Raw genomic sequence first — 7,378 nt, forward strand, 5'->3', positions numbered from 1 at the left:
GAGAAATAAAACAAGCAAACACAGGAGAAAGAGTTACAGAAGAAGAACCGTAATTTTAGTCAAAAGGTCTTATTAAATTTGCTTTCATTATTTATTTTCCATTTAACATATGCAAAAATCCTTTATTTCCATTTCTTTGGTTGTTTTGAACCCTCTCTACTGAGATACAGAACAAGGGAAGCTTGTGCCACATTCTGTCTTAATTTGTTATCATATCTATATTGTTAGTCAATGTAGTTAGACATGAGAAACCATGTAGGAGCATAAGAATTAGGGAAAAGAAAAGAAAGAACATATCTTTAGTCCCAGATGATATAATTTTCTATCTTGAAATCCCTAGAGACTCAATGTTCAAACTAACACAAGATAAGATGCGGCAAATTAACCCTCATAAATTGTTTAAAATACCAACAAGAAGATAGTATACATGCTACTATATTTTTTTTAAAAAAAATGTAAAATCAGTTTAAGAGAAACATTCAAGTACTCCTGAAAGGTAGAGAAGTGGAGTTGAACAAATGAAAAGATACTTGCTTTTCTTAGAATGGTTAAACATTTAAATATACTAGTTTATCCCTGAGCATAGTGGTGCATGCCTGTAATTCCAGCAGCTAGGGAGACTGAGGCATGAGGATTGAGAGTTCAAAGCTAGCCTCAGCAAAAGTGATGAACTAAGTACTCAGTGAGAACTTAATTCTAAATAAAATACAAAATAGGGCTGAGGATGTGACTCAGTGGTCAATTCCTGGTACCCTACAAAAATAGAGTACTTTTCCCTAAATTAACTTATACGTTTAACACAGCTTCCATATAAATATCAAAATATATTTTTTATGGTTCTAGACAAGTTTCTCAAATTTACTGAAATATCTTTATTAGCTTACTGAAGTACATTTGAAATATATATATATGTAAAATTTCATTAATTTTAACACATAAATATACCTTTGAAACTGTCACCACACTCAAGATAATAAACATTTAGTTCAACCTCAAGAGTGTTTTTTTTACATCTATCCCCAAACAATAACTGATTTATATTTTGTCTCAGCATATTATTGGCATTTCCTATTTCATGCAAATGTAATCATGTAGTATGTATTAATGTGTCCTTGGCATTTCTTCACTCATAATAGTGATTTAAATATCCATTTATGAATTCATTTTTATAGCTTATCTTTTATCTGTTGCCACAATATATCCATTTATTTGTTAATGATCATTTCGGTCATTTTAGCTATTACAAATAAATTACTATGAACTTTCATGTAGGGTTTTATGTGGACAACATATATTGATATTTCTTTTGAGCAAACACCTTCAAGTAAAAAACACGGATTGTATGATAGGTACATACCTATTTTTAAAACTTCCAAACTATATTCTGATGTGGAAAATTTATATTTTCAATAGTTATGCAAGAGAGTTACAATTGGTCTATATCATTACCCAACATTTGGTTTTATATTTTTCATTTTAATTTTAGGAATTGAAATCTGTAGGTATTAATGTCTCATTTTTTTTTTTTTTACTTTTTCTCCTAACAAATGATACCAAACTAATGATACTATGTTTTCATGTGCTTCTTGTTTATTTACTTATTTGGGAAGTGTCTGGCTAAATTTTTCTGCATGTTTTGTTACTGAGTTTTTGAGTTTTTATTATTGAATTGTACTTAACTATTTATTCTGGGTTTACTCTCTTTCTGGATTCAAGACCTCTATCACATGTGTGTTCTGCAAATATTTTATCCTAATCTCTGACTTGCTTTTCCTATTTTAAATAGTGTGTTGTTTAAATAGAAAGTTATTTAATTTTGATATTAAATTTATCATTTTTAAATTATGTGTTTCTGGAAAGCATTTATATACTTCAGAGTTACAAAATACCTACTCAGAGGTTTTTTTTTTTTTCTCTAAAATTTTTATAGTTTAGGTTTCACAATTGGGTCTCCAAACCATTTTGAGTAAATGTTTATACAAGCTTTTAAGAATCCTCAGGGGCTCTTCTTTTAAGAGTCCTCAGTGTCTGGGGATGTAGCTCAGTGTGAATGCACAAGGCTCTGGGTTTGATTCCAAGTGCTACACACACACAAACACACACACACACACACACACACACACACATAATATCCTCAGGTAGTTATTTTATTGTTGTTGTTGATCAGATTTCTTTTTTTTAAATGGGTGGGGGGATCACTGGATTTCTGATTGTCATTATTGAGACTGGTGGGCATTGTTAGGTCATATTTATAATGGTTCATGTCAACATTGTTTCTGGACATTAGAAGTAATATAAATGATCATATATAAGACATTATTATTTTTCCAGCTTTACAGAGGCACAATAGTTTTGAACTATGAAATATAAATCAGAAAAATCTACCAAATGAACTATATAGTACATCCACACACAAAAAAAAATTTGATTTTTGGAGTATTCATATCACTTATACAGTGAATAAAATAAAAGAAAAACCACAAAACGAGTAATAGATCTGTGAAGGAATATAAGTAGAAACAAATCAACCCAACTGAATTTTAAATTGATAATATAAGCACAGTGGTGGGGGAAATAGCTTTGGGTTGTAACATTAGTCGTGTTGTTTTAACACTGTTTCTTCAGGTCAAAGAAGAACAAAACCAAAACTAAACAAACACACACAAAAAAAGAAAACCTTGTCAACCAATACATAGCTTTCCTAATAGGTGTTTTGTTGTTTTTTGTTTGTTTGTTTGTTTGTTTGTTTGTTTCAAATGTTGTGGGTTAACACAGGTCTCCAATATTAGTAAAAAAAAAAAAAAAAAGAAAGCAAATGAGAGCCAAAGAAGAAGAAAGAAAATAATCAAAACAAGTGCATAACTAATCAAAACAAATGAATAAATGAACAAGAAAAATAAATTAAATAAGACCAAATTAAAATTAATAAAAACCAAACAGAAAACAAAACAAAGTCTTTATTTCTGAGATCAATAAAATCAATGTCCTTCTAAATAGACTGATCAGCAGAAGAATAAATAAATTGCCAATATAAAGAATGAGTGATGTGACATCTGCAAATTGTACACATTTAAGAATGAATAATATGAGTAATTATAAAACATGACTGAGCATGATTGAGAAATTTCTGGAATGCACATGAACATAGATAATACTGTGACGGATACAAACAACCAAAATTCACTGAAATGGAAGTGGATAACTAGGATTTCCCTCTATCTTTTTAATTGAATTACAAAATTTTCATACAAAGAAAATGAATCAGATTGTTTTTATAGTAAATCCTATTAACCAGTGAAGGAAGCAAAACTACCAACTCTACAAATGCAGTTCCAAAAACTTGGAAAAAGACTTCCTACCAAGTTCTATGAAGCTAGAATGCCCCTGATATGTAAACCTTATAAAGACATCACATGAGGGAAAACTGTAAGCAAACCTCTGTCTTGAATAGATGTAAAATTCTAAACAAAACAGATCTAATATGTTAAGGAGAAATATGTTATGTCAAAGTGTAGTTTATTCCAAGGAGTTAATATTGGTCTAACTTTCTTTATTTTTTTTGAATATCAACATAATTGATAATAGTTTTAAAAACTTTAAAAAATTCAATAACAAAAAAGATAAAACTCAGCATTATTTTCTGATCTAATTGAAAAAGCTCTTAATGAACTAGAGAAATTTTTATTCTGAAAAATAAAAAAAACATAGAGTGAATGTCATATTTAATTATGAATGACTGAATGATTTCTCCCTGAGACTAAAAGCAAAAATATAAGCATTCTTCACTCCAATCAACTAATTTGCTGGAGATTCCAAGCATTTCAGTAAGTAAAATAAAAAATAAAAGATACAAATGTTGGAAATGAAGAAGTATAACTATAGAAAAATCTACTGAAATCCTCAAAACCACTGTTGGAAATAATGGGTACATTTAGCAAAACTTCAGGGTATTAACATACAAAAATAAATTGTGTTTCTACATACTAACAAGAAACCACTAAAACTTAATATAAAAATAAATCTATTTATGGGAGCATTAACACATGGGAACTATTTAGGTATATAGCTGACAAAACATGTGTTAAAAACTTTCTATACTGAAAAGACAAAATATTGCTGAGAATAGATGTCAAAAAAAAGGTATGGTGTGCCATGTTCGTGTATTCTTATTACAATGCTCTTCAAATTGATCTTAACATTCACTATGATCACTAAACCTACCCAATGTGAAAACCTATTATAAAGTTGCTGTCATAAAGACAGGAGTTTGGCATCAAGATTCACAAGTAGACAACAGAAAAGAACAGACGGTGTACAATTTGATCCACACATATATGGACAACCAATGTTTTACAATAGCCCAAAGGCATCTTAGTGATCAAAAGGTAGTCTTTTCAACAAGTATTATTAGAACCAATTCAGTGATGCAAAAATTAAACTTTGATCCATACTTGACACACACATGATGGATAGAATACCTAAATGTATAACCTGAAACTGAAGTTTTTCGAAGAAAGCTTTCATAAAAATTTCTGTGATCCAGGTTTGGATATAACAATCAAGGCACAACCCTTAAAAAACATAATGATAAATTGGGCTTCATTAAAATCTTGAATTTTTATCACTCAAAAGGCATTCAAAGGGGAATGAAGGGCTGGGGATGTGGCTCAAGCGGTAGCGCGCTCGCCTGGCAAGCGTGCGGCCCGGGTTCGATCCTCAGCACCACATACCAACAAAAGATGTTGTGTCTGCCGAGAACTAAAAAATAAATATTAACAATTCTCTCTCTCTCTCTCTCTCTCCTCTCTCACTCTCTCTTAAAAAAAAAAAGGGAATTAAAACAAGCCATGGACAGTGATAAAATATTTCACATCACTTAACTGACAAGTAACATATTCAGAATATATAAAGATATTAAGAGCTATTGAGACTACATTAAAAAAAAACTTTAGAAAAGGAGAAAACTGGACAGACATTTTACTAAAAAAATATATAACAGTTAGAAAAGATGTTCAACATTATTACTGTTTAGAGAAATGCAAATTAAATCACACAATAAAATACCACTATATATTTTATTAGGTAATCAAAATAATAATAGTTCAAGAATGATCTCATGAAATGTTGCTGAAACAATGAACTCAAAACAATTATTCTAAGTAAAATAAGGACCATACAGAAGTTCAATAACTGAATGACTTGATTTGCATAAAATTCTTGCAAATGAAACTAACCTATAGTAAAAGATAACATGGAAGTGTAGGAGGAAGGAATTGCCAAGGAACAAGAGTAAACATTAAAATATGATGGCTACATTCTCTATGCAGATAGTAATGATGATGTAGTTACTGTGTACATATGTCAGTATTTATCCAATTATACCCTTTAAATATGTAGAGTTTGGTGTACGTCTATTATGCCTCAATAAAGTATTAATAAAATAAGAAAGAAATGGAGGAGAATTATAGCAGCTGAGTTGGTCAGTTCCTCTAAGCAAGCGTAGCTTTTAAACTCTTGTTTTTATAGGGAATATTGAGAACTGGGTGGAATGCATGGTGCACTATCTTTTAATATGTTTTTGTATGCAAGATTTGCCAGCATTTCATTAAGAATTTTTGCATCTATCTTTATCAGGGATATTGTTCTGAAGTTTTCTTTCCTTGATGTGTTGTTGTCTCATTTTGCTATGAGGGTAATACTAGCTTCATAGAATAATAATTTGAATTGGTTAAGTTCTTCTTTGAAGGTCTGGTAGCACTTCGCCATCTGGTCCTGGGCTTTTCTTTGTTGTCAGGCTTTTAATGGTGTCTTCAATTTCATTGCTTGAAATTCATTGGTTTAAAAAATCTTACAAAGACACAAAAATTACTTTTAACTTTACTTGGATATCTTGAAATTTTAGATTATTTTAAAAGTTTTATACTTAGCAAAAGCAGTCTGGTTTCTCTGTTTCAATGTGCATTAATGTAGAAAGGAGGTCTGAGAAAGACATGCTGAGAAAAATCAATTATCACCACTGTTATGAAACAGAGTACAGGGAAAAAACAACAAAAAGTATACAATGTTCTTATGAAAAGATAGGAACTGTGCTAGGGTCCTTGCAGGTGTAATGCTATTTATTGTTCTTTAGGCAATGGTATTTACATCTCCGTATTCTAGAGATTTGGAAAAATAAAATATTTTTTCCTAGTCACCTAGCAATAATGAAGTTGACCTGGGATTTGAATCTAGAAATAAAATGTCACATCACAATTTAAGTGCTTAAAGATAGAAGTAATTATTGCATTAAACTTAAATTTCTGATTGTATGATGTATGAGTTCAACTAGTCAGACTATTATCTCCAGCTTTTACAGAGGAACACATGAAACACAAATTATTGAAAACACAGCAGAGTGATCAGCAGAGAAGACTCTAGGGTTTTTCTTGCAAACCTTTTCATAGTTTGGGAATTTGAGTAACTCTGACCACTACACTTAATCATGAAATCCACCTAATGTAGATCAATCATAGTGCTCTGCTACCCTGGCCCTAGTGTTGGAACTGATGAGTTTAATTTAAGCTATTCTATTACTTTGCCAAGATTCTTCACATTAAATCAAAGGAAGACAATCACCTGATCTTGCAACAGTTGTTAATAATACCCCTAAGGTCTGCAATCCAGTGACTTCATATTTATTTTAAAGTTGCTAACCTACTATGAGTGACATATAACTCATCAGAATATGTTGTGGTTCACTAAAACCTGTTAATCGCACTGTGCTGTGAACCACCCATATCATCTAGAAGCTTGTAAGAAACAAAGATTCCAAACTCCATTCAGAGGAGCTTGATCAGAATGTGCATTTTGAGAAGTCCTTGGCTTATCATGATGGTCCAAGCTTTATGACTAATTAGTAAGTTTAGAGTTGACAGGAATCTACTTGAATGGAAATTAGACAATTGGGGAAATTATCAGTGGTAATAATTATCAGCTCTTTTCTCAAGAGCTTATTCTCAGAGAAATGAAAATCCTTGGAGAATATTTGTCCCCTTAATGCTTGTTACATGGCAAATCTAAACTCTGTACATAAACTCTTCATGGCACATCAATCTGGAGTTTGTAAAAGGTGACTTTGAAGCCAGTCTGAAGCTGGGAAGCACAAACTGAAAAGTTAAACTTGGAAGTGCTGACAGGTTTGTGGACAAGCTTCAAAGCACCTGAGAGACTGCAGCATGCTGGGTTCCAGAGACTGCAAACATCAAGCTAGTGCTCTTTTCTTCCAAGTCAAAGAGGACACTGGAAATCAAAGTTGGCATTGAGGTTTCAGGCAGAAGAGAGGTGAGTGTGATCATTCACCTGTATTTGGAGACTCCTTGGTCTGGGAGTAAGTGCTGTG

This window comes from Urocitellus parryii, chromosome 4 (assembly GCF_045843805.1).
Source record: "Urocitellus parryii isolate mUroPar1 chromosome 4, mUroPar1.hap1, whole genome shotgun sequence".
Classification (NCBI taxonomy): domain Eukaryota; kingdom Metazoa; phylum Chordata; class Mammalia; order Rodentia; family Sciuridae; genus Urocitellus; species Urocitellus parryii.